Source organism: Callithrix jacchus, chromosome 6 (genome assembly GCF_049354715.1).
Source record: "Callithrix jacchus isolate 240 chromosome 6, calJac240_pri, whole genome shotgun sequence".
Classification (NCBI taxonomy): Eukaryota; Metazoa; Chordata; class Mammalia; order Primates; family Cebidae; genus Callithrix; species Callithrix jacchus.
The window spans coordinates 26,196,554-26,221,675 of NC_133507.1; the positions used below are offsets into that span (position 1 = coordinate 26,196,554).

At 37.2% G+C, this 25,122-nt stretch overlaps 1 long non-coding RNA gene and 2 pseudogenes across 20 annotated transcripts in view; 1 reads left to right on the plus strand and 2 right to left on the minus strand.

The window, feature by feature from the left end:
- The window catches only part of LOC118154497 (uncharacterized), a 60,586-nt gene that overhangs the window by 29,429 nt on the left and 6,035 nt on the right, over positions 1-25,122 (plus strand). For 14 of the 18 annotated variants that reach the window (XR_013518790.1, XR_013518791.1, XR_013518793.1 and 11 more), the window contains 3 exons: positions 9,076-9,266; positions 20,034-20,116; positions 23,222-23,272. This is a non-coding gene — a long non-coding RNA (uncharacterized LOC118154497). The remainder of the gene's footprint in view (positions 1-9,075; positions 9,267-20,033; positions 20,117-23,221; positions 23,273-25,122) is intronic. The other 4 variants (XR_013518782.1, XR_013518785.1, XR_013518784.1 and 1 more) reach the window with 1 other exon arrangement.
- On the minus strand, positions 2,745-5,485 carry LOC100413553 (RNA-binding protein 25 pseudogene; annotated as a pseudogene). Its single transcript, XR_088136.7, has one exon. The product of XR_088136.7 is annotated as an RNA-binding protein 25 pseudogene (transcript).
- Positions 16,649-25,122, minus strand: part of LOC118154498 (palmitoyltransferase ZDHHC18-like) — a 51,763-nt pseudogene continuing 43,289 nt past the window's right edge. Inside the window, exon 4 of the transcript XR_013518775.1 lies at positions 16,649-23,785. The product of XR_013518775.1 is annotated as a palmitoyltransferase ZDHHC18-like (transcript). The remainder of the gene's footprint in view (positions 23,786-25,122) is intronic.

Sequence of the window (25,122 nt, forward strand, 5' to 3'; positions counted from 1 at the left end):
CGCGCCACTGTGCCCAGCTAATTTTTGTATTTTTTGTAGAGACCGGGTTTCACCATGTTGACTCGGATGGTCTCCATCTCTTAACCTCATGATCCACCCACCTCGGCCTCCCAAAGTGCTAGGATTACAGGCTTGAGCCACCGTGCCTGGCCAATTATGGCCATTCTTGAAGGAGCAAGGTGGTATCTCATTGTGGTTTTAAATTGCATTTCCCTGATAATTAGTGAAATGCAAGTGAAGGATATCTTGATTGCTTGCAAGTTTGGGCAGTTATGAATAAAGCTGCTATAAACATTGTGTGCAGATATAAACCTGTGTTTGGATGTAAGTTTTTAACTCCTTTGGGAAAATACCAAGAATTGCATTTACTGGATTGTAAAAGTGTGTTTAGCTTTGTGAGAAATTATCAAACTGTTTTCCAAAGTGGTTTTACCATTGTACATTTCTACCAGCGATGAATGAGGGTTCCTATTTCTCCACATCGTCAGCATTTGGTGTTGCCGGTGTTGCCAGTGTTCTGGACTTGGCCATTCTGAAAGATGTGCACTGGTATCTCATTATTACTCTTATTTGCATTTCCATGATTTAAAATTTGATCATCTTTTCATATGCTTATTTGCCATCTTCATTGGTTAGGTCTTTGTTCAAGTCTTTTGCTCATTTTTAAAGTCAGGATGTTCATTTTCTTATTGCTGAATCTTAAAAGCTCTTTATATGTTTTGGATAACAATCTTTTTTAAAATGTGTCTTTGCAAAATTTTCTCCAACTCTATGGCTTATTCTCATTCTGTTTCACAGAGTAGACGTTTGTAATTTTCATGAAGTTCAGCATATCAGTGATTTCTTTCATGAATCATGCCTTTCATTTGTATTTTAAAAAGTCACCACCATATTCATGTTAATCTAGGTTGTGTCCTGGTTATGTTCTGGAAGTTTTACCTTTTTGCATTTTAAAATTAGGTCTATAATTTATAGTGGGTTCCCTTTTATGAAGAGTATAAAATCTATGTCTTAAGATTCATGTTTTTGTTTGTGGATGTCCGGTTGCTTCAGCACCATTTGTTCAAAGTCTATTGTTTATTGTATTGCTTTTGCTCCTTTGTCAAGGATCAGTTGACTCTATCTAGGTCTACTTCTCAGCTCTCTTTTCTGTTCTATTGACCTATTTGTCTATTCTTCATCAATATCACAATGCCTTGATCACTGCAGCTTTATAGTAAGTCTTGAAGTGGCGCCGTTTAAATTGTTCAGCTTTGTTCTCCTTTAATATTTTGTTGACTATTGTGGGTTCTTTGCATTTTTATGTAAACTTTCCAATTAGTTTTTCAATATCCACAAAATAACTTTCTGGTTTTCATGGGGAGTGTATTGGATCTATAGATCAAGTTGGAAAGAAGTGATATTTTCACAATAATGAATTTTCCTATCCATTATCTATGAGCATAAAATATCTCTTCATTATTTAGCTCTTCTTTGACTTTATTAATCAGAGTTTTTAGTTTTATCATATAGATATGGTATATTTTTTAAGATTTATGCCTAGGTATTTCATTTTTGGAAGTGCTGATATAAATGAAATTAATTTTTTAGTTTTAAATTTTATTTGTTTATTGCTGGGATATAGGAAAGTGACTGACTTTTGTATATGAACCCTGTAATCTGCAACCTCACTTACTAGTTTTAAGAGGTTTTTGGATGATTCTTTTGGATTTTCCACAGAGATGGTCATGTCATCTATGAACAAAGACAATTTTCTGCTTTTCTGCCAGTTGTTTTTTTCTTTCCCGATGTATATGCCTTTTATTTCATTTTCTTGTCTTACTGCATGAGCTGGTACTTTCAGTACAATGTTGAAAGCAGAGGTAAGACAGACATCTTTGCATTTTCTTGATCTTAGCAGGAAATCTTTGAGTTTCTTGTCAGTTAGTAGAAAATCTTTTTCAAGTTGAGGAGATTTCCCTCTATTTCTAGTTTATCAAAAGATTTTTTTTTAAATCATTCATTGGTATTGGATTTTGTCAAATGCTTTTTCCACATCCATTAATATGATTATGTGATTTTTTTATTTTTAGCCTGTTGAAAAAACTATTTTTATAGTTTTAAAAGGTTGTTTATTGTCTTTATGCATTTTTGATGAATAATTCACTCCTGTGGCTTCAGTTTCAACTATTTGATACTCTCAAATATCAATCTGTTTCCAGATGTTTAGTCTACTGACTTTTGGATGTTTCCAGTAACTACTCTACAAAGAAAAGCTGTATTTAAAAATTGGAGTTATTAAACCAGAATACGTATAACTATAATTCATCTAAAATTAGTAGAATAAAAAGGAAAAGAAGGGAATATGGCAAAGGTTAAGTTATTGTTTGGTTGATATGTGTGTGAATATGTGTCTGTGTGTTTCTTTATCATAAACTGTATTTATTTAATGTAATCTTTGAACCCAAAAAGCATTTTAAAATTATGCTTGTCAAAGGTATTTTTATATTAACTCGATCACTTTTTCAAAGTATTTGTTCAACAATGGAGTGAGTAATTCAATTCTGGCCAACAGTATTTTAGGAAAATTTCTCATTCTTGAAACGGATGAGAGGGCCATCCTTCTGTCTCTGCTTAAAGACGCCAAGGCAGCTTATGCATTTTAATAGCTGTTTTGAGACAATGAGGGAACTCAACCTCTGGACAAAGACAAAGAGTGTTAAGACATTTTCTACAATAAAAAAAATTACAGATCTCACAACGTCTTCAAAGATAAAGAAAAATTCAAAGTCCTTAAAAGTGTGGTGCAGAAGAAATCTGAAATGGAACACTCTAAATATAAAAAGTTTTACTTCACAAGACCAATTTTCTTGGCTTCTGTTTCATATATCAATAATCTCCACATTTTGACTATAAAAACTTCTGCTTCATCAAGTACCATGGCAACATCATCTAAAATGCTCTGGGGTGAACTATGAGGCATAACCTTAGAAGAAACAAAATCAACTAATGTAGCTTCTTCTTCACCTATATATTCTATGATTTTCTTATTAATCCATGGTCTAATTCGATGTTCCATCAGTATAGAATCCACAATACACCAATCCAGGGGATAAGCAAAGAGCTCAGGTTTGGCTGTAGGGATTTTCTCAATGAGACTCTTAATGTGTTTACGCTTTTCTTCAGTGTTTACGGTGACTTTGGCTGCATTTTTATCATCTTCACCATAATCATAATCCAAGGGGACCAGTTTCCTTTTTTGTGATACGTCATCACTGTCTTCATCTTCAAATTTGTTAAAGACACTATCTACAGGTAGTTTCTTTCTCTTCACAGAATTAGGCTGACCAGGACTATTGGAAGCACCCAGTTTAAGACTTAATCCTATTTTTGGCCTATGCTCCTCCGGTTGCTGTTGATCTGGTGAATTTTCATGAGGAATAATAATACCACAGGGAGACTCATCCCCAGGAGTGTTGGGTGTTGTATTGCCACTGGCAGAGGAAAGAGACGGAACAGAGCTGATGGGCCTCAGAGTAGGTTTGAGACAAGGCTTTTGCTCTGGCTCTTCTTCCTCTTCCATGGGTTCTTCTCGTTTTTCTTCTTTTTCTTGCTTTTCTTCTTCCTACTCTTCTGATTCTGGCTCTTGCTTTATTTGTGGCTGCCTGCGCCTCTCAGACTCTTGTTCCATCCTCTGGAGCTCTGCATCTGGATCTGGATGCCCTTCTGCCAGAAGGCGTTGCCTGATTTCTTCAAGCTCCTCCTTCTCTCTCTTCCTATCTCGTTCATCTGCTTCCATTTCCTTTTCTCTATCACGCAACCTTTTCTGAAGAGCACTTCCTCTGTAATATTTGGGGTCATCTCTATCATCATCATAGTCTTCTAAGAATTCTTTTAGTCGTTTGGCTTCTTTGGCCATTTCTCTTCTTTCTTCTTCTCTTTCAGCTTCTTTCTCATATTCCCGGGTTTTCTTTCGTTCTCTAATTTCCCAATTTTTAAGGCGCTCTTGATAAGCAGCTTCTTTCTCTCGGAGTTTTCTTTCAAGTTTTCTTCGTTCATATGCATCTTCATCTTCTTCTCCGTCCCGTTTTTTGTCTTTTTCTCGTTCTCGCTCCCGTTCCCTGTCTCGCTCTCTCTCTCACGCGCGCGCGCTCCCGTTCTCGTTCTCGCTTTCGTTCTCTCTCTCTCTCTCTTTCCCGCTCTCGTTCGTTCCCTTTCGCGATCTCTACTTTTTTCTCTTAATCGACTTCGATCCTTATTACGATCTGAGCTCCTTTCTCGATTCCGGTCACGACCTCCCTCTCGATCCCTATCTCGGTCTCTCTCTGTTGTCCGGTCACGGTCCCTATCCCGTTCTCGTTCCCGCTCCCGTTCCTTCTTCTCTCCTTCACGTTCTCTTTCCCTTTCACGCTCCCTCTCTCTTTATCTCCGTTCTTTCTCAATTTCCTGTCTTTCTTTTTCCTTCTTTCCTTTCTCTTCTTCCAGTTTCTTATGTGTGTCTGAATTTGCTGATCTCTCGCGATATCAGGTCTCTTTTGTCTTCTTCCATTTCTATAGCATTTATATCCTCCTTAGTGATGAGTGGATAAGGGATCAGTCGGGCCCTGGAAATCTGCGGAAAATGTCCTCTTTCTTTTCCTTCTCTTCTTCCTGGGGTGAGAATCAGATTCCTGTGAGGGGGCATTTAGCTCACTGGAGTATTCACGTATTAAAACTTCAATGACCCCTTTAATCATCGGATCTCTCCTCTTTGTTTCTTCATCCAAGGCTTCCTCATCGTCATTAGTGACAGTTTCTGGCCTTGCATTCCCATTAGAAGCTTTCTTCTTTGCTTTCCATCCATCCAGCTGTGCCTTGGTCTTTGCATCAACTGTAACGAGTAGCTTTTTCTCTCCAATTTGCAGGTCATGTAATAATCTGAGTGCATGGAGAGTAGATTCTGGCTCCTTGTACTCACAGAATCCGAAAGCTTGAAGTTTTCCGGAAGCACCTTGTACTCTCTTCCAGCTCAAAACCAAACCACATTTAGCTAAGAGCTGTCTCATAAGCATGTCTGAGGCTTTCTCAGAAATGTTACCAACAAAAACGGTAGTAGTGGGACCACAATTTTCATCATTTTCTTTAGTCTTTAAGCCTGGATGATCCTTTCTTGCGCCCAAATGCTTTCCAACCATAGACACAGTGGGTACTAGGACAGCTGGAGCAGGAGCCATAATGCTCATTGGTACAGGAATCATTGGGGTCGCTGGAGGTACAGGTGGAGGAAATCCTGGAAACTGCGGGGGTGGGATCCCTGGTGGGAATGCTGAGATCCCCATGGGAGGACGATTCAAATGAGGGAGAAAAGACATTCTTACTGCAGCAGTCCGCCGCTGAGAAAGCGGTACTGCCTTTTCGGCCTTCGGGGATCCAGATTACGGGTGTGCTCCACTGGTTCGAGGTTTCGGCGCGCCGCTCGCCCGGGAGAGTGAGTGCTGAAGCGCCTACTCGCACAGGCCGCAAACACAATCGCACTGCGCGGGGAGCTGCTGGAGCATTGCTATTTTTTTTTTTTTTTTTTTTTTTTTTTTGAGACGGAGTTTCACTCTTTTTACCCAGGCTGGAGTGCAATGGCGCGATCTCGGCTCACCCCAACCTCCGCCTCCTGGGTTCAGGCAGTTCTCCTGCCTCAGCCTCCTGAGTAGCTGGGATTACAGGCACGCGCCACCATGCCCAGCTAATTTTTTGTATTTTTAGTAGAGACGGGGTTTCACCATGTTGACCAGGATGGTCTCCATCTCTTGACATCGTGATCCAACCGCCTCAGCCTCCCAAAGTGCTGGGATTACAGGCTTGAGCCACCGCGCCCGGCCCCTCATTGCTATTTTTTAACATTATAAAAACAATACACTGTATACATCGGTATAGCATAATAGCATGCACAATATAATCTTATTTTTAAAATATCCGACATGCATAATACATATATACACAGATATCTGGAAGAAGATAAAGAAAACGGTGAGTCTTGTGTTCCCAGCTTTAGACTTTTTGTTTTGTCATTCTTAATTTGTCTTGTTTTAAGCAACACAAATGTATTAATTTTAAAAACAAAAAAAATTATTTTCAAAAAAAGAGAATACTGTAATTCCATACAAAAGAAAGTTACAGCTTTCAGAAATGCAGGTCTAAATTGAAAATCAGTTCTTTGTTGAGTGAATATGCATGTAATTAGCTGCTTATTTGAGACAAAAATGGTATACATGCCCGTGTTCATCATGATATTTATCTAAAAGGACTAATTCGAGAATGATTATCACACACCAAAGTATGTAGTATTTTACTGAACCTAAGAAGTCATCAATTATAAGTTGCATCATTATTTTATAGGCCATTAGGGAATAAGAAAAATTTCTAAACAAAACATGACATGCGTCTAATTCTGAAATGCATCCTGATTTCCAAGATCTCAGAATGTGAAAATATTTGCACCTTAGACTTGATAAAAGAGTGTCATTCAGCTCCAGTCATTAATGTACTTAGTCATTTATTCAATATGCAACTCCCTTATCCAGAAATAGTCTTCCAATACCCTAACATTCAAAGCACTGTAGAGTTGAATTGAAAGATAGTATATAAAATATTAACTCTGTTCTCAAAAAGGCTGAGGCATAAATCTATGTAGTAATTATAATACAATATTTTCAGGTAGACAGGCCAGCACAATTACTATCTTCCTGGGGATACTGAGGAGGCTTAGTGAAGACCATGTGTATCATCTCCCCTTGAAAAAGGAACATCCTTGTCCAGACACACAGAGGCAGATATGCAAAGGTCCAGTACATCCATCCTCTGCTGGGCTCTCTGAGCCCAGCCCTGTCATTCCATTGTTTTCTAAATGTGTGCCTCACATAGATGAGGTAGGAAAGATTACATCTCAGCCTTGGCTTCAAAAATTAGAGAAACAGTTTTAAAAAGCCTTTTGAAACATTCAGGATTACAAGAAATTGCCTCTGATGCTGGGGTATCTGAAATCAGTGCAAAAGGTTAAAAAAGAAAAAGTGTATAGTCAAATTTGCCCTGGAAAAAAAATAGTAAGTCACCTTAAATTACCACAACTTAAGTATCTAAAGTTCAAAAACGTGATTTTTAAATTTCATTGTTTTGTATGCTTCACGTGATAGCTTTCTTTGCCTTTGGGGGATAACGAAAAAGTTCTTAGAAAGGCAAGAAAGAAAATAAAAGAATTTATTCTATCTCCCTCTCCAGACTCATAGTTGAATTTGCCTAAGTCAAATACCCAAATAATGTGATTCCGCTTCAACCACTTACAGAATTCAAAGAACATAATCACTGAACAGGAGCAATCAAAATAAATACCGTGAACCAAAGGCAAATCAAAGGAAGCCATAAAACTATAGTCATAAACCAAAGGAAGGAGCAGGGATGCATTCGAGACAGAAATCAAAGAACACAATAAAAATTTAAGCTAAATGTTTATATTTTCGATGATTATTTACATTGAAGAAGTGAGCACTGTTTTTAAGATACCCAGATAACATAATGCTAGGCACAGTTAAAAATGAAGTTCCTCCAACCTCTTCTGTTTCTCTTCCACAGATACAAGCACTGTTAACAATTTGGTCTGTATTCTTTTGGATTTTCTGCTTATACATGAGACTATATTATGCATATCAATATTTAAACGTGTTAATATGCTTATCCCTGTCGTGTTTCCTTTTCTGTGACTTCCTCCTTTTCTCACGTGGTGGTTTTGGATTGCTGCAGAAAGAAGAAGAAGGAATAAATATGCGGTTTATGGAACAGGATTCAGGACAGGATTTTTGAGTCCTTAGCAATATAAACGTTTTTAAAAGCCTGGGTTTGTCATGAGATATAATTTTCTAAAATTTAAAATATATAAATGTGTAAACTTTATTAATGTAATTGATCTGATTTTATCATTTTAAAGATACCCACTAGAACGTAGAACAGGCAGGAAGAAGAAACAAAGTCCTCTTCCTTTTTATTTCCAAGTAGAAAGCACTAGGGTAAAAAGATCAGGTTCTTGCCCATGTCTTCCCTGAGTCATTTTCCTGGGAAAGGAAAACGAGAGATGGGTCAAACATTCTTCCCATAAAATGAGAGTATCTAAGACAAATGAGACTATGGTCTCATTTCCATAGGCTGTACTCCTTTAAGTAGATAACTAGGCTTGGAGTCACATTCAGAATTCCATGGGAGCATTAACCAATACTGAAGCGTTGAGCAAAGCCTGCACCTGGTGTCCGCTACAGCACATAGCTTCCATGTTTGAGGCTTCTGCAACAGGGACAAAGGAGCTACAGCATTTGGGAATTTTGTGAAAAAGATGCAAATGACCAGTGTCAGTGTACACTGCTCACAATTAAGGTCCAATATTACATGCTGCCTTCACACCTGGGGAAAACTGAGAGAGCCTCTCCATTTTGCCCTCATAGATAATGTTGCCTAGCCAAACAGCCCTTCTTTTCAGGAGGACAAGGGGCAGTTCTTGGTTCTCTGACAGCTTCTGGAATTTTCAACAAACCAATCACATCCTCCCTCTGGAACGAGAGTACACTGCTCTCCTGATACCACAAAACCTGCCTCATGCTGCCCCTGCCTCCTGCTGCCCCTGTCTTCTGCAGCCCCTGCCCGCTGCAGCCCCTGCTTGCTTACCCTCTTCCTAAGCTGAACACCTACGTGGCCCTGCATGGCCTGTGGCCCCTTCCCCCTGCCCCTTGTGCTACGAGTAGAGTGTAGGTGATTAAGAAATCTTGCCAACTTCATCTGTCCAGTGTTGGTGTTCAGTTATCCCCATAACTTGGGGCAATGGTGTAAATATAAGGTGTTAAAACCCATACTGCCCCCTGTCTTTAGCAGTGAAGGCTGGTACAATGCCTGACCCCAGCAATTCTGGTTGTTCCTTTAAAAAGGTAAATCTATCAATTTAGTGCCACTTCCGTCATTCTCCCAGGTATTTTGGGGTGGGAGGGAGCAGTGAGCAGGATGAGGGAGAATATAGGGAGGGTGGATGTAAAGCTAAAAAAAAAAAGAAATCACTAATTTTCACTTCTTTTAAAATATTTTTTTAAGGATAGAAATTTTGAGATAAATGAATTGAGAAAGCTACTACAAGCAAGTACAAATCAAAAATAAAATACAGCAAAATAAAGGATAAGTCCAACAGTACACTATAAGGCAAAAAACAATTCAAGAAAGGAAAATGCATGGGACAAAGAAGATGACTTAATTCTCTAAGAGACAGACTTGAAAATAAAAATGAGGTATTTATGAACTTTTACATTAAATACAATCATTCTCAAGCCCTCCCTCCTTGAGATTATTCCAGAATTAACCTGATTAGAGTTGTGGTGTTTCCCAAATTCCAATTGTATGGTCACAGGCAATCCCTCAGATATCTAATTATAATAAGTATGTGTGTGGCTTTTACTAGTTTATGTCCAAGTGGTAGAGAAGACCCTTATTTTCTCCTCCATTTACTGATAACAGATGTGGGGGTAAAAAAAGTATATGGGTTTTTCTAATGAGAAGAACCTAGGTGGAATCAATCAATCAATCAGTCAATCAATTCATCCATCCATCCATCCATCCATCCTTGAATAGTGTGAACCCAGGCTTCATGGCTTCCATATTTTTTTTTCTGAATAGAAAGAAAGAAAGAAAATAATGAGGAAGAATTGTCTAGTCTGAAATTCTCTTTACCAGTTATGAGGTTACACTGTTAGGTCAGAATACTGCAGAGATGAATCAGAGGGAGTCAAAGGGAGAAAGGAATAAAGAAATACCTTAGATTCACTGGGGCACAGGGGAGGTACAGGTGGCTGCATCGTCCATTTGTAGGACACATATTGTCTTCAGTTGTCATAAATATACTCCTCTTTTGCATTAGTGAAACACGTTCATATGTTTGTTATTTGCTGATGTATTTAACAACAGTGAGAGAAATTGCTACAGGAAACATAACCCTGAAAAGGAATTTTTTAAAAAAGCTTTATCTAGGTTAGATGGCGATTTCGTTTTGAGCAGAGAAAATCCAGAACAGTGGAAGGATCATGCTGGTCTTTTCATCTATGTTCTCCCTTGTGTTGATTCAAGCATCTCTAAGAGTTATTTCAAGAACCATTTTCACACATCCACTGATTTTTGTTTCTTTTTTTAAGCCTTCTGGAAGCTAAACCCAAGCTGTCTATTGCAGCCATGGAGATAAACAGAGAGCTGAAAGCTATCATTTTGAAGTTTTCTCCTCTTTTAACTATTCTTAACAGGATAAAGCTACCCTAACTACATGACAGAATCACCTGGGGAGCTTTTCAAAAATCCTAGATTCTCGGGACACATCTGATTCCAATTAAAATCAGAATCTTGTGAGGTATGCACCAGGCATGGTAAAAGTCAGTGACTTCTGGCAGCAATATTGTCTTGAGACCTAGATTTATGGATTTTTAGGTCATCATTATACGCCCTTATGTTAGAATAGCTTTCTCATCTTTTACAAATATTACCCACTTAATCTTCACCACAAGCCACGTATGGGTCTTATTCTCCATGTTTTACAAATGAGGACATTAGGGTTCAAATGGGCTTCCAAGTGGCAGACACCAGTGTCTAATCCATTGACCTGAATCCTAGGAAAAACTAGATATTCCAAAGCTAGACTGTTCACCAGCTGCCCCAGGGACTGAATCATTACAGAATTCCTACAGAAGAGAAGGCCTGGGAACATATTACCAAAGATTGAGGAACAGGGCCAAAGCTATCCCTAACACCCATATTATTTCTCTTTTTATGGCAGTCAGGTGGCTTGTACTGAGTATTGAATGATTAGCATAATGAGACTGCTTCTTTAATTCATATGATCTAGAATATAGACGAAAACTGGGAAGTTTCCAAGTAATGGTCAGATACAGCCTCAGTAACATGTACCATGATGTTTTATGATGAAGCAATATGAACATGGTATTGTCTGGGCCAGTTTTTTAAGGATCCAGACAACAGTGTCAGTATTATGAAAGCTATGAATTGGGAATTACATGGATAGGACATCTACCACCTCATTCACTGTCTGCATGGATCCAATTAATACGATGATCAGACAGGAGGAACTTTTCTGCATAACTAGGTGCTTAGTTGCGGGATAGAGGATCACTCATTGGGCCAGAATACTGAGATTGCTACCAATCAGTAACACTGATGACTCTTAAAACCAGAATATAAGACATAAATCAAATGGTGAACTGAGAACCTCTGAAAATCCTCTCCGTGAAATCAATGAGAACATTGGCAAAAATAGCCAAAATGAACTTTTTCAAAACTCTATAAATTAACCTAAAGCTTGCAACAAGGTGAGTGTTTATTCAAGAAAAAAAAAAAAAAAAAAAAAAAAGCATGGTAAGAAGAATGGGTGTTGTGACATTTTAACTTGCCCTATTTCCATTACCTTCTTTTCAACTCTGTAGTACCCTTAAAAATCAACAGCCCACAATCACAATGAAAGCAGCAGCCTAGCAGCCACTAAAGGTGCCAGACAGGGTTGGAGCACTTTCAAAGCCTCATTCTCAGAGATTTGTCATTGTTTGGCTTGTCTGTTAGTTCCCTAGAAAACCATACACACAAGGCTTGTCTTTATTTGACTAGACTCGGAGTTTACCCAGTGCAAACAGGCTTTTGACTCGGGGCATTTGTCAAAAAGAAAAGAAACTCAGCACCGATTGTTCATGATTACTGTGGAAATAACAATTGGTCCAAACAAGTTGACCAAAAACTTTGAAAGCAAAACCTGGGGAGTGAGATGTTTTTCAAAGGCTTTGAAAAATTCTGAAATATTCATAAGACTCTAGAAGGTCACACATACATGTAGGGATAAACCTAAGAAGGCCTTAGGCTCTCACACCTGGCTGACATTGAGGCTCTGCACAAGTAGAGAGGGAATGCTAAGACAGAGTGATAAAGGAAATGCATGTATGTTAAAGGCATGTCCAGACATACAGAGCCCTTGGCAAAGACAGGGAGACATTTTGATTATAGGATTTTAGTGAAATCTCTGTCCAGTCATTAGCTGATCACTAAATTAACCAACCAGAAACTTCAGGGGTCACACATGACAAAGAATATGTATGGTATGGAATTAGTTCAAGTAAGTCACTAAGAAAACAACACCAAAAACAGCAATACCAAAGAGCAATAGCAACAAACCCTAAAGACAGGGGGCAATCTATTTCCAGAGTAGCCACTTTATATTATCGAAAATTTCCAGTTTCAACAACAACAAAATGATGACACATGCAAAGAAGCAAGAAAGTATGAGCCACACATAGAAAAAAAAGTCAATATAAATTATTCTTGAGAAGCCAAGATGTTGGATTTACTAAACAAAGACTGTAAGTCAATTGTTTTAAATATTTTCAAAAAGAGAGGATTCCAAATGTATGATTAATGAAAGAAAAAATTGATAAGTTAGACTCTACTAAAACTAAAAACTTTTGCTCTGTGACACTGACACTGTTGAAAGAATAAAAAGACAAGCTACAGACTGGAAAAGTAATTGTAAAACACGTATCTGATAAATAAACGGTATCTAAAAGATGCAAAAACTCTTAAAACTCAACAATAAGATAGTAACTACCTAATTTAAAAATTGGCAATCAATGAGGAAGAAGATATACATGTGACAAATAAGCACATGAAAAGATGTTCAACATCATGTGGTATTGGAGAATTATAAATTAAAAAACAATGAAGTATCACTACACACCTATGAGAATGGCCAAAATCCAGAACACTTGTCAACACCAAATACTGAAGAGGATGTGGAGCAATAGGAACTTGGATTCATTGCTAGTCGGAATGCAAAATGACACAGCCACTTTGAAAGACAGTTTGGCAGTTCCTCACAAAACTAAACATACTCTTACCATGTAATCCAGAAACTGTGTTCTTTGGTATTGACCCAACAGCATTGAAATTGTATATACACACAGAACTTGCATACAAATGTTTACAGAAGCTTTATTCATAATTTACAAAACCTGGAAGCAACCAAGAACAGGTAAATGAATTAAAAACACAAAACTACGGTACATTCATACAATGAAATATTACTCAGTAACAAAAACGAATGAGCTTCCAATCTATGAAACTCATGAAGGAATCTTAAATATATATAGCTAAGTGAAAGAAGCCAAGCTATAAACACTACATACTGTATGATTCCAACTATATGACATTCTAAAAAAGGCAAAGCTATGGAGTCAGTAAAAAGATCAGTGGTTGTCAGAAGTTTGGTGGAAGGAAGAAATGAATCAGTGCAGCAGAGGGAAATTTTCGGACAGTGAAACTATTCTGCAGGAGACTATAATTGTGGATACATCTCCAACAAAAAGAGTAAACCCTAATGTAAACCGTAAACTTTTGTTATTAATAATAATCAATATTACCTCATCAATTGTGACAAATGTGCCACACTAATACAAGATATTAATAATAGGTAAAACGGGGGAAGAATGTGAAGTTATATATGTGAACTACATGTACTTTCCACTCAACTTTTCTGTAAACCTGAAAACTATGCAAAATATTAAAGACCATGAATTAAAACAACCAGAAAAAAAATGCGAGAAAACTATGTATAAAGAAATAAAGGAAACTATGAGAATAATGTCTCACCAACTGCAGAATATCAATAAAGGAATAGAAATTGTTTTTTAAAAGCCAAATATATATTATGGAGTTGAAAAGTACAATAACTAAAATAAAAAAAAATTTATTATGGATGCTCAACATTACATTTGAGTAAGCAGAAGAAAGAATTAGCAAACTTGAGGATAGGTCGATTAAGATTAGTCAATCTAAGAGAGAGAAAGAAAAAAGAAAATAAAACAGAGCCACAGAGATCTATGGGACTTCATTAACTGTGCCAACATATGCATAATGGAGTTTTAGAATGAGAGGAGAGTGAGAAATGGGCAGAAAGAATATTTTTTAAAAAAACAGAATGGCCAAAAACTCAACAAATTTAATTTAAAAAAACATTTATTTAGATGAAGGAATCTCAACACACTTCAATAGGATACACTCTAAGTGATCCACACCTATGTACATCATAATCAAACTGTCAAAAATCAAAGATAAAGGGATTTCTGAAAGCAGAGAGAAGCTACTCATCACACATAAGTTATTCTCAATATGATTAACAGCCAGTTTCTCATTAGCAATCATAGAGGCTGGAAAGCAGTGAGTTAATATCTTTAAAAGTGCTGAAAGAAAGAAAAAATTCTAGCAGTCAGAAATGTTATATCCAGCAAAACGAATCTATAAAAGTTTACAAGAAATTAAGACATTCCTAGATAGACAAAAGCTGACACAACTGGTCATTAGCAAAGCTTCCTTACAAGAAACACTAAAGGAGGCTCTTCTGGAAAAAATGAAAGGACACTACTGGGCAGTAACTTAAAAATTATAAGGGAATACTATGAAGCAATAAATAGCATCAGCAGAGGTAACTACATAGGTAAATATAATATATTGCTCAAATATATTTTTTGTTGTAGCACTTCTTTTTTCTTCTCCCTAACTTGAATGATAACTGCATAAATAAATAATAAATTTGTGTTGATGGGCATACAATATATTAAAATGTAGTTTTATGACAATAATAGCATAATAGAGAGGGAGAGAATAGAGCTGTGTAGAAGCAAAGTTTTATATACTACTAAAATTCATTTGGTATTAATCTAAACTAGATTATTACAAGTTAAGAAATTAATTATAATTCCTCCGGGCAACTACCAAAAAAAAAACCTCAAAACAATATATGGTAAAAGAAGTGAATTAAAATGGGACACTAGAAAATCTCTACTCAGCACAAAAGAAGGCAGTAACAGAATAGAGGCACAGAAAAAGCAACAACAAAAAGAAAAATCTCGAAAGAAATATAGAAAACAGAAAAATGGAAGACCTAAATCATACCTTATCAGTAATTAAATTACATATAAATGAACCCTAAATACTTAGAAGAAGAAAGGAAATGATAAACATTCTGATAGATGTAAATAAAATAAAAAAATAGAAAAACAATAGAGCAAATCAATAAAACCAAAATTTGTTTTTTGAAAAGACTGGGAAAACTGACTATCCTGTAGCTACAGTGATGCAGAATAAAAGAAAGAAGACTCAAAATACTAAAATCAGGAAAAAAGAGGACATTACTACATATCTTACAGAAACAAAAAGCATTATAAAAATACTATGAACAATTACATTAACAACAAATTAGATTTTTTAGAAGAAATTGACACATTTCCAGAAAAATAAAACTCCCAACACTGACTCGAGAATAAATAAAAAATGTGAATAAACTTATTATGAGCAAAGAGGTTGAATTACTAACATGAAAAATTCCCGCAAAGTGCCATGACAACAATATTGCTTAAAGAAAAAAAAGAAAACCCCCATAAAGAAAAGGCCAGATGCTTGTTCAGTGATTGCTAACAAGAGTTAAAGAGGAATGAACAGCAATCCTTCTCAAACTCTTCCAAATAAATAGAATAAAAAGGAACACTTCTCATTTTCTGAGGCCAGTATTACCCTAGACACATATCACAAGAAGGAAAATTATAGAGAAATGCCCTTATGTATACCAATGCAAAAAATCTTCTATAACAATATACTAGCAAATTGAATCTAGCAACATATAAAAGGGTTTATCCAAATGGGATTTATCTCATTTTTATGGATTCAAAGACAATATTGTTAAGATGGTAAAACTCCACAGATTGATCTATAGATCTGATGCAGTTTCTATCAGGTTGCCAGCTGCCTTTGCTTCCCCCAAAATTGACAAGCTTAATATAAAACTCATATGAAAATTCAAGGGACACAGAAGAGCCAAAACAATCTTAAAAGAACAAATTTATAAAACTCATACTTTCATATTTCAAAACTTACTACAAAGGTACAATAAATGAAACCGTGCCAGTGGCATTAAAATAAATATATGGATCAGTGGAATAGAATTGAGATACAAAAATATACCCTAATATTTATGGTAGATCAATTTTTGACAAAAATGCCAAGACAACCCAGTGGAGAAAATTTCAATATTTGTAAATCATATATGAAGGACTAGTATTTAGAATATATAAAGAACTCTTACAGCCCAACAATAAAAAGACAAGCAACCCATTTTAAAAGTAGACAAAGGATTTAAATAAACATTTTCTCTGAAGAAGATATACAAATGGCAAACAAGCACATGAAATATGCTCCACATCACTAATTATTAGAAATATGAAAATCAAAAACAATCTTCAGATACCACTTCACACCTGCCACCATGACTATAGTGAAAAAGATGGATAATAACAGATGTTGGCAAGAATGTGGAGATACTGGAACCATAACACATTGCTAAGGGGAATGTAAAATGGTGCTGTCATTTTGAAAAAATAGTTTGACATTTTTTCAAATGTTAAACATACAGTTTAAATCATGCAGAGTAAAAAGAAGACAAACATAACAATTCCGTTTATATAAAGTTTAAAAGACAAAGCTACAGTGCAGAAATACATAGGTGGTAAAATTATAACAAACTTTTTTTAAAAAATGGATTACCACTAAACCCAAGATAATGATCACTTTAGGGGTTAAGAAGAGGCTTTTGGTTTGGAAGAAGCACACGAAGGGAACTAATGTAATGATGCTATATTTTTTGGTGTGAATGATGGTAATCTGGCTGTTGATTTTATCATAATTCAATAAGCTGGCACATTTATGTGGTGTGCACTTTTCTATTAAGTGCTATATTTCATTATAAACACTCATTTTAATGTGCAAGTGAAAAGTCTATGAATAAGATGCACTAGAAGCGACTTAGTCATTCCCATACTGTTGACATTTTGATTGCTTCCAATTTTTTATTATTCTTAACAACATGGCAATTAACATTTTTGTGCAAAACTCTCCGTATTTTTTATTGTGAACTTGAGATGGATTTCCTTATGTGGGAATATGAAGTCGAAGTATTCAAATATTGCAACTATGAATGCTCACACATAGTTTTTCTTTCTTATGCTACGTGTGGTTTATTTCAATCCAACGCTTCAGTTTTCCAAGACCTTTCTGAATTTGGATTCTGTCCTGTTAGCTATCCCCTATCCTTTCAAGGTGTTCCCATCTCTCTCTTACGCTGGCTCATCAATCTCTTACTGGAAGCTCAGGCTTAGAAAGTGAGCTTGTATCTGCTCCCACACAGCTATCTCTATCAATGTTAAGGATCATGTTGAGAGCCCTTCTGATAAGGAAGGGTCTCCTATGCCTGAGATTTGTGGCCTGTGCCTTTCAGACAGCAATGCATTCTGAAAACTATTATAATGCAATGCCACTGCCACTGTCAAATAACAATGTTCAAAAAGTTAACATCGCAATTATTAAAAAATCTAGGCCAGGCCAGGCGTGGTGGCTCATGCCTGTAATCCTAGCACTTTGGGAGGCTGAGGCAGGTGGATCATGAGGTCAAGAAATCGAGACCATCCTGGTCAACATGGTGAAACCCCGTCTCTACTAAAAATACAAAAAATTAGCTGGGCATGGTGGCTCATGCCTGTGATCCCAGCTACTCAGGAGGCTGAGGCAGGAGAATTGCCTGAACCCAGGAGGCGGAGGTTGCGGTGAGCCGAGATGGCGCCATTGCACTCCAGCCTGGGCAACAAGAGTGAAACTTCGTCTCAAAAAAAAAAAAAAAAGAAATCTAGGCTGGGCGTGGTAGCTCACGTCTATAATCACAGCAGGCTGGGAGGCCGAGGCTGGTGGATCACGAGCAAGAGATCGAGACCATCATGGTCAACATGGTGAAACCCCGTTTCTACTAAAAATACAAAAATTAGCTGGGCATGGTGGCGCACACCTGTAGTCCTGGCTACTCAGGAAGCTGAGGCAGGAGAATTGCTTGAACCTGGGAGGCAGAGCTTGCAGTGAGTCGAGATCCAGCCATTGCGCTCCAGCCTGGGTAACGAGAGAAACTCCGTCTCAAAAAAAAAAAAAAAAATCTGGAGACAACACATGCTGGAGAGGATGTGGAGAAATAGGAATGCTTTTACACTGTTGGCGGGAGTGTAAATTAGTTCAACCATTGCGGGAGACAGTGTGGCGATTCCTCAAGGACCTAGAAATAGAGATTCCATTTGACCCAGCAATCCCATTACTGGGTATATACCCAAAGGATTATAAATCGTTCTGTTATAAAGACACATGTGGCAATGTTTACAATAGCAAAGACCTGAAACCAACCCAAATGCCCATTGATGACAGACTGGACAAGGAAAATGTGGCACATCTACACCATGAAATACTATGCAGCCATAAAAAATGATGAGTTCGTGTCCTTTGCAGGGACATGGATGAATCTGGATACCATCATTCTCAGCAAACTGACACAAGAACAGAAAATCAAACACCACATGTTCTCACTCATAGGGGTGTGTTGAACAATGAGAGCACATGGACACAGAGAGGGAAGCATCACACACTGGGGTCTGTTGAGGGGGAATAGTGGAGAGACAGTGGAGGGTAGGGAGGTTGGGGAGAAATGCCAGATAAAGGTGATGGGGGGATGGAGGCAGCAAACCACATTGCCATGTATGTACCAATGCAACAATCCTGCATGTTCTGCACATGTACCCCAGAACCTAAAGTGCAATAAAATATATATGTTTAAAAAAAAAACTTAAAAACATGACATGGCTAATAAAGATTAAGCATATGTCAAGTATTTTATTCAACTCATTACTTAATAAAGGACCAGTAGGATGGCAAAACTGATCCAAAGAACAGTTCAAGGAATGAAGATTGATGGATGTATTAGTCTGTTCTCACACTGCTATGAAGAACTGCCCAAGACTGTGTAATCTATAAAGAAAAGAGGTTTAATTGACTCACAGTTCAGCATGGCTGGGGTGGCCTCAGGAAACTTACAATCATGGTGGGAAGTGAAGGAGAAGCAGGCACCCTCTTCACAAGGCAGCCAGAAGGACAATGAATGAAGGAGAAACTACCAAATGCTTATAATACCATCAGCCCTCCTGAGAACTCACTGGTTATTAGGAGAACAGCATGGAGGAAACCACGCCCATGATTCAATTACCTCCACCTGGTCTCTCCCTTGACATGTGGGGATTATAGAGATTCTAATTCAAGGTGAGACTTTGGGTGGGAATACAACCTAAACCTTATCAATAGAGTTAGTTCAAAAATGCTGAAATGAATTTGCTAACAGATATAAAACTATATAGTATCTCACAGGATGATAAAATAACAGAATTATCTTTTTACCAGGCAGAAATCTACAAAATAACATGTAACTTCACAGTGTGTGGGTTTTAATCAAGTGGAAATAATCAGTCAAACTCAGGTGTATTCTGCTACTAGTGAAATAATCCTTAGGGAAAGGACTGTAAAACAATGCCCCCACATAATGTCAAACATCAAAAGGACATGCATTTGTCCTTTATTTCTAAGTGTTGGATAATTTTTTCCAACACCGCTTTTTTTTTTCCAGTGGTCTTGAAAAATCACTGGATCTGTCTTTTGCTGTTTTGAAAACCCTGAAAGACTGGGGTAGGTAGTAAAATTCAATGTAATTTTACTATTGAAAATTCAAGTTACTACATAGGAAATGGATTATTTTTTCCTTCCCAAGGTCAATTCAATTCTGTCTTTCATTATCTGAAAGCTCACAAGAAGTCGTATGTTTTGCTTTCTGAAGCCACTTATGTTTACTAAAGTATAAGAAACGTCCTATCTTGAAGTGTTCACGGATACAGTATATATGCCCATGAATCTCCTAAAATTTCATTCAGATAATTGCTTTAGGTGCACATGTGCATTTCTGTTAAAAAGAGAACGAAGTTCTATGATCACAGAGGGTTACAAAACACTGCCCAGTGGGGTTTCTAGTAGCTAGTACTTCCATGGAGTTAGTTGCCACATTACAGGGTACATTTACCTTTTCCTCACACGTGTTCTGTTGCCTTCTTTAGAATCACCAGTATACACTCTGCTTCTAGTCACACCCCTGCTATCCACCAGCTTGGAAACATCTGCATCCTTCTCAGGACAAAAGGTACCCGTAGCACTCTATAGTACCAATACACACACACAGTGTAATACTACCAAAAAGGTAAAGGCAGAAGAGGATACCAAATCCCTGGCTGTTAGATTTTGCAAACACAAAACCCAAAAAGCCTACTGTTATTGAAGCTCTGCTCATTTGTTAACATAATTCCTTTTGCTCAAAATTTTATTTGCAGTCTGTCTTTATTAAGAATTCAAACACACCCTAATGTATCATTTACATTAGTGAATATGTGTTTACCATAAGGCTATTCCAAGGTACCAAGAATAATTGATGCTAAAATTATATTTTCTGTGTAATCTGTAAAATAAAAGTCCAAAACCCATATGAAGGCAGGGACAATCCGTCAGCTTGTTGCAGGTGCAATAAGCCATGTTGTCATTTGGTCAGCCCAAAACAAATGAGTCAAGCAATGCCACTATAGGCCATTTGCGACTCACAAATTTCATTCCAATTAAAGATTAGCGTTCCTGATTGCAGAATGGATTGCATCCAGCATAAGCTTTTTATTTCAATACACCCCAAGATACTATTTCTGCTAGGATTTTTTCCTTATTTGCATAAAAGGCCTGATGGGGGCAGAAAGATAGGGCATAAGAAAGATGAAGGCGACAAAAAGGAAGACTCCAATCTCTTTCCAATAAAGGATAAATAATATCTTACAGAATGGCAGCAGTAATAATAGGTGCCATTTACTGAACGTTTAGTGTGAGGCAAATGTTACACTATAACCTTTACAGATATTTGTTCAGCCATTTATTTAATAGCTATTGAATGTGCATTATGTGTCAAGAACTGCCTTATGTGCCCCAGAACATAAAATATACAGTTGGCTGGGCTCGGTGGCTCACGCCTGTAATCCCAGCACTTTGAGAGGCCGTGGGGGGTGGGTAGATCATGAGGTCAGGAGTTTGAGACCAGCCTGGCCAATATGGTGAAACCCCGTCTTGACCAAAAATACAAAAAAAACTAGCCAGGTATGGTGGCACATGCCTGTAGTTTCAGCTATTTGGGAGTCTGAGGCAGGAGAATCACTTGAACCCAGGAGGTGGAGATCATAGTGAGCCGATATTGCACCACTGCACTCCAGCCTGGGCAACAGAGGGACATTCTCTCTCTAAATAAATAAATAAAATATACAGTTTTTACCTTTGTAGTGTTTATATGCTAAAGAGAAGAGAGCCCATAAACACAGAAATAAACACAAATGCCACACACACGCACACACAAACACACACATACACACACACACATATATAATTTTTTGAGGAGTTTCATTTGCTTTATCATAAAAAGAATTGTATAAGATTGTAAACTGTACAGAAAATTTTAGAGTAAAAATTCAAGTTTCCCTCTGCCCTTCTCCACCCAATCTTTCCCTTCAGAAGTAACCACAGTTACACATACATAATTTTAACTTGAAACATGCTTCACAGAGGAGACTGGGTTGTGCTGGAGAAGGACTGATTCGGTCAGATGCTCAAAGCCTCTCTTGGAGGTCTCATGAGATGATCTGGAAAAGTTTCTGGGTAGAGAAAACACCAAACGCCAAAGTGTTGAGACTGAATAGAGTTTGGCACTTTTGAAAGAGACAGAAAGAAGACCAGTGGTCATGGTGGATAAGGAGAAAAATGAGAAGAGATTAAAAGACCATTTGAAAGTTTAAGTAAAAGAATAATGTTCATTTTTCAAAGCTCAATCTGTGAGGACTCCATGGTGAAGGAATGGAGGCAAGGAGGCTGGTGAGGAGGTTGTTGAGCTGGTGTGGAAGGAAGTTGATGGTTGTGACTGCGCTTATCAGCGTGCATGACGAAGAATGGGACAATTCTGGTGATATCTTTTATTTTTGAGGTGGAGTTATTAGGATTTGATGATAACTTAAACATGGGGTCTGAGGTCAAGGGAGGAAGCAGAGATAAATAGTAACGGAAAATAGAAGAACCCCTGCCCTCCCTACTCCTCTTCCTATAATGGAAAAATTGACACAAGATATTGGAAATTCACTGAGTATGGTGACTCACAGCTGTAATCTGTAATGAGCTACCTGGGAGGCTGAGGTGGGAGGATCACTTGAGGCCATGAGTTTGAGACCAGCCTGAGCAATATAGCGAGACCTTATTGCTAAAAAGAAAAAAAAGGCAACAGAAATTCACCATAGCAGCAAAACAAATGTCCCAATCTAGTGCAATGCAAAACATGTCCAACTTAATGGATAATCAATAATGAACTTTTCTATAAGAAAACGGTCTAGTCAATTGGCAAAGATTTTGAATATATATATCAAGATTATTATGGGTGGTTAAAGGATTACCCTCAGAGCCCAATAGTAGAATGTAAATGAATCCATATCAAAAGGGAAATTTGAAATTTTATTTTTGGTAGCTTTCATAATACATGTTTTTTTCACCAACTCTATAGCTTGGAAAATATTGTTAAGGAAACAACCAAATGTGGAAATAGACTTAGGTTCAAAAACATTAACTATAATGACAGTGAAGGGAAATTAGAAATACTATAAATATCCAATGATAGAAAATGACTAAATATATTATGGTACAGCTGTTTATGCTGTCACTAAAATCATATTTTGGAATCATTTTTGTCACTATAAAGTGGTCATGATGTAAATACAATGGAGCTCAAAAGCATGATTAAAAAAACTACATGGATAAACGTGTATGTGTGTAAATAACGAAGTAGAAAGCGAATAGGTTAATAATGGTTTTATCAGAGAGGTCAGATGATAGACTTTCCAAAATCTCAACAATTAACATGTATTACTTATATCATCAATAAAATTATAGAAATTTTGCAAGTCCTAAGAAGCCTGTGGAACTTTCTGGGCTCCACTGTGTGCCCCTTTGTGACAGTTGCTTTCAAACCACTCCTGGACATTTTTATGGACCCCTGAGAATAATTCTGCTTGTTGCTTGATTTTATCTCTCAGAACTTAGTGATGGTGGCAGGGTTCCTCTGGGAGTCGCTTAAAGTCATTTTGGGTTTGGATTTTTTTTCTTATTTGACTTAGTTCAGGCTGCTATAAGAAATTGCCATAGACTGGGTTGCTTAAACAACAAACGTTATTTCTAACAGTTCTAGAGGCTGAGAAGTCCAAGATCAAGGTGCTGGCAGATCTGGTCTCTGGTAAGCATCCTCTTCCTGACTTGCAGACGATGCCATCTCACTGGATTCTCATATGGCGGAAAGAGGGCAAGAGAGAGAGCCCTCTTGGATCCCTTTTCTAAGAGCGCTAATCCCACTGGGGGGGGCGGGGCTCTGCCTTGTTGACCTAATTATCTCCTAAAGCCCCTGGCAAATATCTTCACAGTGGAAGTTAGGATTTCAACATATGAATTTGGGGAAACATAAGATTCAGTCCTTAAAACATATTGCTTGGCCTTTACCTTCTTCTGGTCCTGGCTGCACAAAATTGTGCTGGAATTTCTTGATGTTGGAGGCATGTTTTTTTCTGCTGGTAAAATACTTCCTCCTTGCCATGCTCTTTTCATGATTTAAGTGGTAATGTGTGAAAGGTGGAGTCAATTCACTGTGTACAGATCATTTTGCACACAGGCTTTTTGTGGCCTAGCCTCCTCTCTGGCTCCCAATTTTGCCAGATTTTCTCACGTACCAGCAGGAAAACGACAGAAAAGGAACCTTTTAGGTCACAGAGACACAAGAATAGCAGAGTATCATTTTAGGGAGATCAAATACACTTGTTTTTGCCATTCTCTCTTCTGTTATCCAACCAAACCAAGGCACCCTTTTCTCAAAATACAGGAAATGAATGAAACCAAATATGCGCTAACAAATTTCTGTGATCTGCTTATATCTAACCAAGTACAAAAGCACATGTACAGATGATTAGTTGGTGCCCAAACTCAAAATGGAGACCAAATTTTCAACCCCTTCTGGGTACAAAGTCTGACTTAAAGATTCGTGAATATGAAATCAGCAAGTTTTTTCCCGAAAATAATCATGTCCACAGATTCCTATCATCGTATTGATTCTCAAGTTTTATTTAATTCTATTTTATTAAAGTCCTTAAGGAAAAACTTTTCTTGCACAATCATTCTATCTGTGGTTCTCACGTGGCTTTGGAGGAAAAATAATACTATGAAAGGTGGTTGCTGAAGGGTAATTTAATCAGCATTCTCATAAATTATATGACTTTTCTGTCTGCTTTGCATAGAGGGAAAAGTCTTAGGGAAGAAATAGTGTCTTACATATTTTAATTTGATTTCCAGGGCTATTTACATTTTGCTTAAACTCAACACACTCGTGATTTTACAAGGACGACAATGTTGAGGGATGAAATAAAGTTTTGAAAAACTTCTACATTTACTTTTCTTTGCTGGAAATTGAACTCTCACTATATATAATCCTAGAATACAGTCCACAAAGGACCCTTATTTTAGTTCAACATTAAATCAAAGACAATGTAAAGTTGATAAATTTACTACAGTCTCTTTGTAAAAAAAAAGAAGTGTAGCCAGGAAAATTACCAAATACGACCAATAGGATTTTTATAAGCCAGTTTCTGTCAATTCTTCCAGGTGTGCAAGCTCATACCTTCTCCCTCAAACCACCATTACATCAAAAAAGGTTTTAAAATCCTGTCAATTTTTTTCATTGAAATGCTTTGTACATTTCCCAGTACTTTTCATCACAAATTCTAGACCAAATCTTAATTTATTTTCTTGACAAGCCTGAGATGTTACAGTATCTTGTATTTCCTCTCTATAGTCTCTCACCTGCTGACCTATTCAACACCTAAACTGTCGCTTTTATTATATAAATTACCTAACTAAAATATTCGTAATTATCTCTGCAATCAAACCCAAGCTTTTTAGATTGGTAGGAAAATAAAAATAACAGCAATAATATTAATAGTGGCTAATTTTTATTTATAAAATATTTATTTCCCAGATACTTTTCTAAATATTTTATAAGGACTTAACTCATTAGTTCTCACAAAAACTCCATGAGGAAGG